Here is an 11175-nt window from a genome sequence, read left to right as displayed (position 1 = left end):
TTCTCTGGACCAAAAGGGGTCCTAGAAGGTTCGGGAGGAGGCTAGAAAAGCTACAAGAGAGCCGCAAGCTCACAAAGCGCGCCCCCCCTGAGCTTTTGGGCCCACGCAACTCCGTTTGACCTAATTCCAAGCCTATAAATTCACAAATATTCCCAAACCAACAGAGAGCTATCCGAAACACTTTTTCCACCACCACAAGCTTCTATTCTTCCGCGATTCCATCTGGAGGCCTTTACCGGTACTCCGCCGGAGGGGGAATCGATCACTGAGGGCTTCTGCATCATCCGTGCCACCTTCCGATGATGTGTGAGTAATTCACCACAGACCTACGGGTCCATAGCTAGTAGCTAGTGGCTTCTTCTCTCTTTGATCTTCAATACAATGTTCTCCTCGATCTTCTTGGAGTTCTATCCGATGTAATCTTTTTTGCAGTGTGTTTGTTGGGTTGTTGGTTACTGTGGTGAAATCTATAACAGAGGGCTGAGTAGATTGTTGCTTTAGAAGCAACAATGGAGAGTGATCAATAACACTTTCATTTATGAGCTTGTTATGATTTCTAGATGATTGTGCCAATGAAACACTATACTTAATAGTGGTTCTATAGCTCAGTCCAAGGAATCATATAGGTCCTTCTAGTGATTCAATACATACAAATCCATCATGATAGAGGCATTGAAATGCATATGATACACGTGGATCTGAAGTTGTCAAGATCCAATGGGATGAAGGCTATACCACAAGCTGAGTACGGACAAACACCAGACTGCCATTGGTGTAAATAAAAATGTGCTAACTATATTATTTACTTCAGTGCAAGTGGAATACTGTTGGAAAAATACCCTAGAGGCAATAATATTATATTATTATATTTCCAGTTTCATTATTAAGAGTTTATATTTCATGCTATAAATGCTAGGATCCTGGAATGTGAGATTCAGTGGAAAACCCATTGCTACCTCTTGAGCCCTGTGTTGGTTTTCCCTTGAAGAGGAAAGGGTGATGCAAAAAAGTAGCGTAAGTATTTCCCTCATCTTTTGAGAACCAAGGTATCAATCCAGTAGGAGGCTACACGCAAGTCCCTCGTACCTACACAAACAAACAAGAACCTCACAACCAACACAATAAAGGGGTTGTCAATCCCTTCACGGCCACTTGCGAAAGTGAGATCTGATAGAGATAATAATAAGATAAATATTGTTGGTATTTTTATGATATAAATTGAAAAGTAAAGATTGCAAAATAAAGTAGATCAGAAACTTATATGATGGAAAATATACCCGGGGGCCATAGGTTTCACTAGTGGCTTCTCTCAAGATAGCATAAGTATTACGGTGGGTGAACAAATTACTGTCGAGCAATTGATAGAAAAGTGCATAGTTATGAGAATATCTAGGCATGATCATGTATATAGGCATGCTACGTCTTGAGATTGCGTTGGTTTTCCTTGAAGAGGAAAGGGTGATGCAGCAATACTAGCGTAAGTATTTGCCTCAGTTTTTGAGAACCAAGGTATCAATCCAGTAGGAGACTCCTCAAAAGTCCCACGCACCTACACAAACAAACAAGAACTCGCAACACGCAATAAAGGGGTTGTCAATCCCTTCATGGCCACTTGCGAAAGTGAGATCTGATAGAGATAGTACGATAAGATAAATATATTTTTGGTATTGTATAATATAGATTGGAAAAGTAAAGATGCAAATAAAAGTAGATTGAAAGGTTATATGATAAAAGATAGACCCGGGGGCCATAGGTTTCACTAGTGGCTTCTCTCAAGATAGCATAAGTATTACGGTGGGTGAACAAATTACTGTCGAGCAATTGATAGAAAAGCAAATAATTATGAGATTATCTAGGCATGATCATGTATATAGGCATCACGTCCATGACAAGTAGACCGACTCCTGCCTGCATCTACTACTATTACTCCACACATCGACCGCTATCCAGATGCGTCTAGAGTATTAAGTTCATAAATAACAGAGTAACGCATTAAGAAAGATGACATGATGTAGAGGAATAAACTAATGCAATATGATATAAACCACATCTTTTTATCCTCGATGACAACAATACAATACGTGCCTTGCTGCCCCTGCTGTCACTGGGAAAGGACACCACAAGATTGAACCCAAAGCTAAGAACTTCTCCCATTGCAAGAAAGATCAATCTAGTAGGCCAAACCAAACTGATAATTCGAAGAGACTTGAAAAGATAACTTAATCACACATAAAAGAATTCAGAGGAGATTCAAATATTTCTCATAGATAAACTTGATCATAAACCCATAATTCATCGGATCGAGACAACACACCGCAAAAAGAGTTACATCGAATAGATCTCCAAGAAGATCGAAGAGAACATGGTATTGAGATTCAAAGAGAGAGAAGAAGCCATCTAGCTAATAACTATGGACCCGAAGGTCTATGGTAAACTACTCACAACTCATTGGAGAGGCTATGGTGTTGATGTAGAAGCCCTCCGTGGTTGATTCCCCCTCCGGCGGAGCACCAATGAAGGCTCCAAGATGTGATCTCGCGGATACAGAAGGTTACGGTGGTGGAAATAGTTTTTCGTGGTCGCCTTTGATGTTCTCGGGGTACGAGGGTATATATAGGAGGAAGAAGTAGGTCGGTGGACGTCCGAGGGGCCCACGAGATAGGGGGCGCGCCTAGTAGGGGGGGGGGCGCCCTCCACCCTCGTGGCCGTCTCGGTTGCTTCTTGACTTGCACTCCAAGTCCTCTGGATCACGTTTGTTCCAAAAATCACGCTCTCGAAGGTTTCATTCCGTTTGGACTCCATTGATATTCCTTTTCTTCGAAACACTGAAATAGGCAAAAAACAGCAATACGGGCTGGGCCTCCGGTTAGTAGGTTAGTCCAAAAAATAATATAAAAATATAAAGTAAAGCCCATAAATATCCAAAACGGGTAATATAATAGCATGGAACAATAAAAAATTATAGATACGTTGGAGACGTATCAAGGCATCACGTCCACGACAAGTAGACCGACTCGTGCCTGCATCTACTACTATTACTCCACACATCGACCGCTATCCAGCATGCATATAGAGTATTAAATTCATAAGAACAAATTAACGCATTAGGCAAGATGACATGATGTAGAGGGATAAACTCAAGCAATATGATATAAACCCCATCTTTTTATCCTCGATGACAACAATACAATACGTGCCTTGCTGCCCCTGCTGTCAGTGGGAAAGGGCACCGCAAGATAGAACCCAAAGTTAAGCACTTCTCCCATTGCAAGAAAGATAAATCTAGTAGGCCAAACCAAACTGATAATTCGAAGAGACTTGCAAAGATAACCAATCATACATAAAAGAATTCAGAGGAGATTCAAATATTTCTCATACATAAACTTGATCATAAACCCACAATTCATGGATCTCGACAAACACACCGCAAAAAGAATTACATCGAATATATCTCCAAGAAGATCGAGGAGAACTTTGTATTGAGATTCAAGAGAGAGAAGAAGCCATCTAGCTAAAAACTATGAACCCGAAGGTCTGTGATAAACTACTCACAACTCATCGGAGAGGCTATGGTGTTGATGTAGAAGCCCCCGTGATCGATTCCCCTCCGGCGGAGCGCCGGAAAAGGCTCCAAGATGGGGCGGACCGACGGCGACGCCTAGCGGAGGAGAAGGGACTTTACTTGTGGAGGAGGAAAGAGCTTTAGTGGTTGACTTCTTATTGTATTGCCGAAGGATGAAACACACACACATTTTTTGATAAATTGTTTGGACCTTTGCTGTACATATTCAGTGCTGCTGAAATCATGATTTCTTTTGCACACAGTATAAGTTTTTTCCGTGACCCAAAGCGGCCCTCTATGTTCTTCATAGTTTTGTGTAAAAACATACGCAGCTAAATAAAAAAGATTGGCCTTTTCTGGTGTGTCCAGGATCGACAGGGTGTGTGCAAATCAGAAAAATGTTCAGACCTTTTTTGTCCACGGGGTCACCAATGAGGCCACCAACGCTGAACACCGGTGTGTATACATGCAACTCTTCCATGCATCTAGCAGGGGAGCGACCAAGATCAAAGCCCCGTCCTTCCTTGGTCAGATGAAGATCAAAGCTGAAGTGTTCCTCCATATTGGTTGTGTCGATGCGATCAGTGGTTGAAGTGGCATTCTTTCCATCCTTTGTAGTTCCCTCGTTGCCCCCCTCTACTATCTTGCTGTAGCATATAATCCTAGTTGTTCCCGTGTGATATGTGCCTTCTCATCCTTGTTTTCCCTTGTAATTTCCTGACTCTTCCTTCTTAAAAAAGGGAATGTAGCGCTGCTACTTCTCATAAAAAAAGATTAAACCTGAAAGGATATGTAGGTTGAAAACTGAAAAGCTTCACTGCCTCGACTTATTGTCGTGCACCTCAGCGCCTGTGCCACATGCCACCGGATGCCCGTCGGTACCGATAGGGTCTCTGCTGCCTGCCTCCGTATGCTTGCGTCACTTGACAGAGTGAAATACCATAAGATCCCTCGGTAGGGGTCCAAGCCCAGTTGGAAGTCATGGATCAGAGGTCACACGAGGGGTTTATCCAGGTTCGGGCATTCGGAGAGTAATACCCTACGTCCTGTTGGTTTTGATGATTCATAATGAAGTGATACCTCGTGTAAGGGGTTACAATAGTGTATGAGATATTGAGATTGCTATAATTGTGGATAGATGATGAATGAGTACCCTAGACCTCCCTTTATATAGGCAGGAGAGGTCTTGGATTTACATGGCAGATGCGATCTAGGGTGCGGCCGCCCTCTAGTCTTAGGGGTCACGAAGGCCGTCTTTGCCTCCATAGAGTTTCTCCTCGAGTTGGGCCTAGCAGGCCCCTTGTAGTTGATGAGGCCGGGATCCTTGGTGTTATCCATCCTCGGTACAGGATCCCGTCACCACCGCTCGCTAGCGTTCAATCGAGAGGCAATCGGGAAGGACGGGCATGCCCCTATTTTGTAACTTAAGTAGAGCAGGGAAATGATGGCATGATCCTTGCATTACGCGACAATTCGAGGACACGACCATGCATCGTTAGAGTGCTTTCAGTTTTCTCCAATATTTCAATACAATTTGGCTAATTTTGATTGTTTTGGCCGAAGTTTTAAAACAAATTGAAGACCATATGCTAACGTCGGTCACACACTCTTGAATGAGAGATCCAAGATACTTTGGTTGGTACCTGATACGTCTCAAACGCATCTAAATTTTTGATTGTTAAATGCTATTATATCACTTTTGTATACTTTATATGTTATTTTATATTATTTTTCTTGACTAACCTATTAATTTAGTTCTCCATGACAGTTCCTGTTTTTTTTTTCATGTTTTTGATTTTACATAAAATCGATACCTCCCGAAGATTAAACACGACGAAACTTTTTGACAATTTTTTCTGAAACATAAGAGACCCTAGAAGCTTCGGGGAGAGGCCCGAAGATCCACAGGGGCCTCATAAGCCAGGAGGCCAGAGGACCCACATCCAAACAGATCCACCGAAGACCAGCACCGATCGAATCACACGAGATCCACGGAGACGCGCCGACTGAATCACATGAGATCCATGGAGACCAGCACCTCCACGTGCCCTCTGACGATGCTAGGAGCACCATCGCGACATGGATGGAGCGTGGGAGACATTATTCCTACTAAGGGACATCGCCGCCTCCACACAACCCCAACCAAAACGTTGAATCTAACAAGGACGAGAACAAGAGCCGAGATCCTCGGCGACTCCATGGCCCAGAGGCCATCAGAGATGGGGCGGACCGATGGCGACGCCGACCGGACGAGAAGGGACTTTACTTGTGGAGGAGGAAAGAGCTTTAGTGGTTGACTTCTTATTGTATTGCGGAAGAATGAAACACACACACATTTTTTGATAAATTGTTTGGACCTTTGCTGTACATATTCAGTGCTGGTGAAATCATGATTTCTTTTGCACACAGTATAAGTTTTTTCCGTGACCCAAAGCTGCCCTCTATGTTCTTCATAGTTTTGTGTAAAAACATAGGCAGCTAAATAAAAAAGATTGGCCTTTTCTGGTGTGTCCAGGATCGACAGGGTGTGTGCAAATCAGAAAAATGTTCAGACCTTTTTCGTCCACGGGGTCACCAATGAGGCCACCAACGCTCAACACCGGTGTGTATACATGCAACTCTTCCATGCATCTAGCAGGGCAGCGACTAGCACCCAGCACAAAGACGCGGCAGATCCAAGCGTGTCAGTCAAACTTACATTGCACAGTTGCACTGCAGTCTGACCTTGAACTGCAGACCCGCACTCTCCTTTGTTTGCTGCATCACCGAGATGAGATTAACAGCGGCCAGGTGATCGAGCAGCCAAACACTATGAGAAAAAAGCGGTGACACTATCCTTGAAAAATTGAACATGAGAAGCGCACGTCGACTGTCGACGAGACGGCGCGGGAAGCGCGATGATCCAGGGAAGTTACATGAAGTGTTGCACCGGAGGTCGGCGGAATTGCGGGAGGCGGCGCAGACGACTGCTAGACGGTGAACGAGGCCTGGATTGGGTTGGTCGCCGGGGAACGTTTGGAGGCGAAAGATTGAGGCCGAGAGCATCTACAGGCGCGCATTCTAAATCCGTCTCAAACGTCCGGACGGATGGCGCGATCATTGACCGAGCATGAAAATTTGATCCAGACGTGTCCTCAAACAAGCCTCAAATGCTTGGACTGTCTCACGCCCCTCATATCCAGATCAAATTTAGGGCGGATATGGAGCGCTCCGGGTGCGTCCGCCATGGTAGCCCGGTCCACCCCGGCCCCACACCGCCACCACAAATATCCCCAATTGAAAACCCTACCTCGCTCCGCTCTCGTTTCGTCTCTTCTTCTCCTCCTCGGATTTCCCCGATTCGATTCAGTCAAACGACTCCGGCGACCATGTCGAGTTCCGGCAGCCGCTCCGACTCTGACGTCAACATCGACGAGGTGCTGGCCCTCCGCATTGCCGTCGAGAGGTCCAAAGTGGACACGGAGGTCAGTTCTGGATCTGCCGCCTCACCTCTCCCCTGCCAGCGCAGCGAGGACGCTGGCGCAGGCCCCTCCCGGCCCACACGCAGCGCCACGAGGGCTGCGCAGTCCGCGCCTCCCCCACACTATCCCCTGTCCTCGCCGGCTGCTGCTCCCCCACATGGGTAGCGGTGGGTACTTGTGCCCGCCCAGCGAGCGCGGGCATGCACGCTGGAATCGGAGGCGCGCGCCGCCCGCCACGACATGCAGCGAGCAAGGAAGAGGGACGCGGCGGAGAAATCTGTCCGGCGCCCGCCACCGCAGGCAGCGGGCAAGGGAGAGGGACGCAGAGGAGTAATATGTCCGCCGTCGCCGTAGGTTTCCGGCGGAGCTCGACGGGGACGAGCGGTTCCCCACTTGGGTCTACTGCCGGTTGCTTACGACAGCGGAGACGGATGATCAGCGGCTCCGCGGGAAGAACGCCAAGGTGCTCCGGCTTGCCATCGAGCAGTTCGAGCGCAAGGCAGAGGAGAAAGCGTTGGAGGCGGCTCGGCTGGCGGAGCTCAAACGGCAGCAGGACCGGGCCGTCCGACGCCTCAAACGCCTCATCATCCTCTGCTCCTCCTCTGACGATAGTGACGACCACGGCGCCTCGTCCGACGACTCGGACGATCCTCCACCAGCCGCCGACGCCTACAGCTGCGCCGGCGACCGAAAAGGGAAAGGTCCGGCGAGGAAGTGATGAAGATCCGCTCTCTTCACTTTAATTTTAAGTTTTTAGACGTAGTTTAAAGTTGTCTGTCATTTATGTGCATTATGTGAACTTTGGCGGTTTTTCGAAGATCCGTTGATGATCTTTTGATGAACGTATAGTGCATTTTTATGTCCGTTTGATGATATACGTGGTTTGATCAATGCTGCACAGTTTAGTATGGATATAGGAGATCTGATATGAAATACACGAATGTAGATGCTACAATTTGTGAAGTGACCGATCAGTGCCCGCAGACACACCGTGTTTGAGGCTGTAGATGCTCTGAGGCAGGGAATCGGAGAGGAGAGCGAGAAAGCGGTCAGCCGCACCAACTATAGTGCTGGAGGCGTTGTCTCTACGTCGGAATAGATTCTTGGAAGGGAGAGAAAGTGAGGAAGGATCTGCGGCAAGGAAGAGGGTAGCGTGGAAGGTCGCGTCCGTTCATGTGGGGCCATGTAAATCGATCAACACAATCGGCCCTGGGAGCTCCAATCCCAAGGAGTTATAGTGTATCTAAAGATAAGCGAGGATATGAAAAATGTAAGAAGAAGAGAAATTGAAGAGCATATTCAATCTCAAAAAGTGGCCATTGGCAGTTTTTTTTGTGAAATATAGATGTTAATGACGATGAGATTCATGTCGGATAGTACTAATCAAGATGACTTAGATTTTTTCTTTTGGCATGAGTAGTTCTTCGAGAAATCCGCACTACCACAAATCCACAATGATTAATGAAAAATAGTCCAATTGGTTTTCCTTTGCACAACAAGCAAGCAATTATTAAAAGACAATTTATTGGATATCTTAGGAGAACCATTTATTGGATTTATTGTATCGGTAACATGACGGACTGTCGAAACCCTTCCCTTACATGTAATGGTTGAGGGCAACTGACAACACACACTTTCAGAGCAAACACATTACGAAGATAAGAGGGGATTGACCACATGACCCATGAATAGGACCACACCAGAGATGTCTTCCCGGAGAAGGAAGAGGAAAGGGTGATCCGCGATGAAATCCATGACCGAGGGCGGCCTTGCCTGTTGCGGGACCATTTTAATAGCAGTTGATGCTGCAGCCTCAGTTCCTTGTTCGTTCACTTCCACAACGCTTGGTGGAAAACAGATGAGACATGAAGACCTTGTGGCATTAGGGAATCCACCATCTCCGAAAAATCCGCTTCATCGCCGAATGGAAGCTGGAGGCCCAAACATTTGAGCAAATCGGATGCTTCAATTCCAAATGATATCTAGAACTTGGGGAGCTTGAATTGCCTAAGTGCAACCCTCTGCCTTGGGATATGCCGCTCCAGGAAGTCTGGTTCAGCACTCAAATTTTCGGCCAAGCATGAGAGACCACCCGGTGCTTCTGGAAGAAGGATATACATGGAGAACTGCCTATTGTCCCCACCTTGCTTGTAAGGAAGCTTAAGTACCTTCAACCCATCAGAAGACAAAAGGTATTGGTCATCCATGCTGGACATGAATGGTGTTTGAACTAAGCTCCCATCAAGAAGGTAGAAGTAGTCGTTTTTTGTTCCATATGAATCAAACTGCTTTGTCCAAGCTCCTTTGAAATAAAGGGCATTGGCAAGAACAAGTTTAGTGGTATTGTCAATAGATCCTGGGGGGAGAATGTCCTTGATGCGACCGCTCGTGACTTTCTCTACCCATGAGTTCACTTGAGTAGTAACTTCAGCGGCCTGGGCCATGGAAAAAATAAACAAAGGTCAATTATGTAATGAAAATAGTTTGACGGTACTGCTGTGCCACCAACCTTTGAACAAACCAATAGAAAATTCTTTCAAAGAACAAAATATAATAGTTGTGCTAAGAATGCAAAGCAGCATACTAGCGTTTTTATAAAGCATTTCTATAGTAAAATTTTCAAACACATAGTAAAATCAGCACATACAACGACGTATGATAGAAAAACAATTCATATGAGCATACAAATTTAAATGGTCATCACAACATCTCGAAGCACCACTATGCAATACCTTTTACAGAAATATTCCCAAAATTATAATCTTTAGCTGATTTTTTGTACATCTTCTTACGTTGGAGACAAAGTTTCCAGGAAATACTCCCAAAATTATAATCTCACTTCGCTGAAGAGCGTAATTAAAGTATAAAACATCAGCAAATTCCCCAGCCTTCATATCCCTAGATAGCACGGTATGAGAATTACACTCCCAAAAGATTAGGTATGCTCAGAAAAGTAACAGACTAGTTATCTCCAATCATGCTGACTAACAGGATAAGCAAAATCATTCACAGTTCAAGGTCGCAGGTGTGAACTATGCTTACAAAGGTGAAGCTTCTAGTGTAAAAAACAGTGGTATACGATAACCACTAAATTACAAATCTAGAATGTGTATAAGATTAATATAGACCTCTATATTACATCAGCAGAAAACAAACTCTCTGAGTGAAGCAGTGGCATGCCAACATGTACAGGCGGCTGAAGTAGTTAGTTAAGCATGTCATTGTTTCTCTCAAATGTACATAATTAGGTCCGTTAAAAATTCTTTTACATTGTTTTTGTTTTCTGGTAAGAACCAAGTTGGGGGGTGGGGGGGGGGGGTCACCTTAGTTTGGAAGTCCATGGATTGGGTCTCGGCCTTGTACTTGCACACTGCAATCTCTTGGAAGGATGGCTTGAGGAGCAGCGACGCGTCCACGAAGACGCCATTGGCGAAGGCGACACGCGGACCTCCAGCGGAGGACGCGTCGGCGAGCACAAACTGGACCACCTGCTCGGCGAGCGCGTGGAGTCCCTCGACCTCGCCTGTCCCGAGTGTGGCGACGAGTTGGTCCCGAGTGGCACTGCCCGCGCCAGCGGCGAGGAGGCTAAGTGCGGAGTGGAGGGAGACCGGGGAGAAGGCGGCATTGCTGGCAGCAGACTTAGGGCGGATGAGATGGTGGAGGCGAGACGGAGGGCGAAGCGGGTCTGGTGCACGATGGAGAGGCGGACGTCGGTGGCGAGGGTGGTTGCCATGGCCGAGGTGGTGGTTTGTTGGGCTTCGGTTAGACTTGAGAGGAAGACAGAGTAAATGAAAACTTTGGAAGTCCTAATTTTATGGGTATCTTGTGGCTATTTAACGGGAGCCACATGCCCACGGTTGTGCAAAGGTTCAAAGCATCTGCATTGTGACCAACAAAACGGCAAAAGCAACTTGGGAAGGCTCTCGTTCAATTGAGTCATAAAGGAAGATAAGTGGTTTGTTGTCTCTCGTTTAATTAGTCATCGTCCAGTCATTTCGTATATATGGGAGAAACCTGAACTAATCCTTATCTATTTCTCAAAATATTCCATCCTATCCCGGGTAAGTGTGCGGTTTTCAGTCTTATCTTTCCGCACATATGAATTCTGTAGAACATCAAATTCATCTGTAGATTGGTACACGCCTCGTGACC

The 11175-nt window shown here is 46.0% G+C and overlaps 1 pseudogene; it reads right to left on the bottom strand.

Moving 5' to 3' along the window:
* Positions 1-8555: 8555 nt before the first annotated feature.
* On the bottom strand, positions 8556-10812 carry LOC119306132 (annotated as a pseudogene).
* Between the last annotated feature and the right edge of the window lie 363 nt (positions 10813-11175).

This window comes from Triticum dicoccoides, chromosome 5B (assembly GCF_002162155.2).
Source record: "Triticum dicoccoides isolate Atlit2015 ecotype Zavitan chromosome 5B, WEW_v2.0, whole genome shotgun sequence".
Taxonomy (NCBI): Eukaryota; Viridiplantae; Streptophyta; class Magnoliopsida; order Poales; family Poaceae; genus Triticum; species Triticum dicoccoides.
Note: the sequence above shows the minus strand (reverse complement) of the source record. Positions and strands in the feature narration are given on the sequence as shown.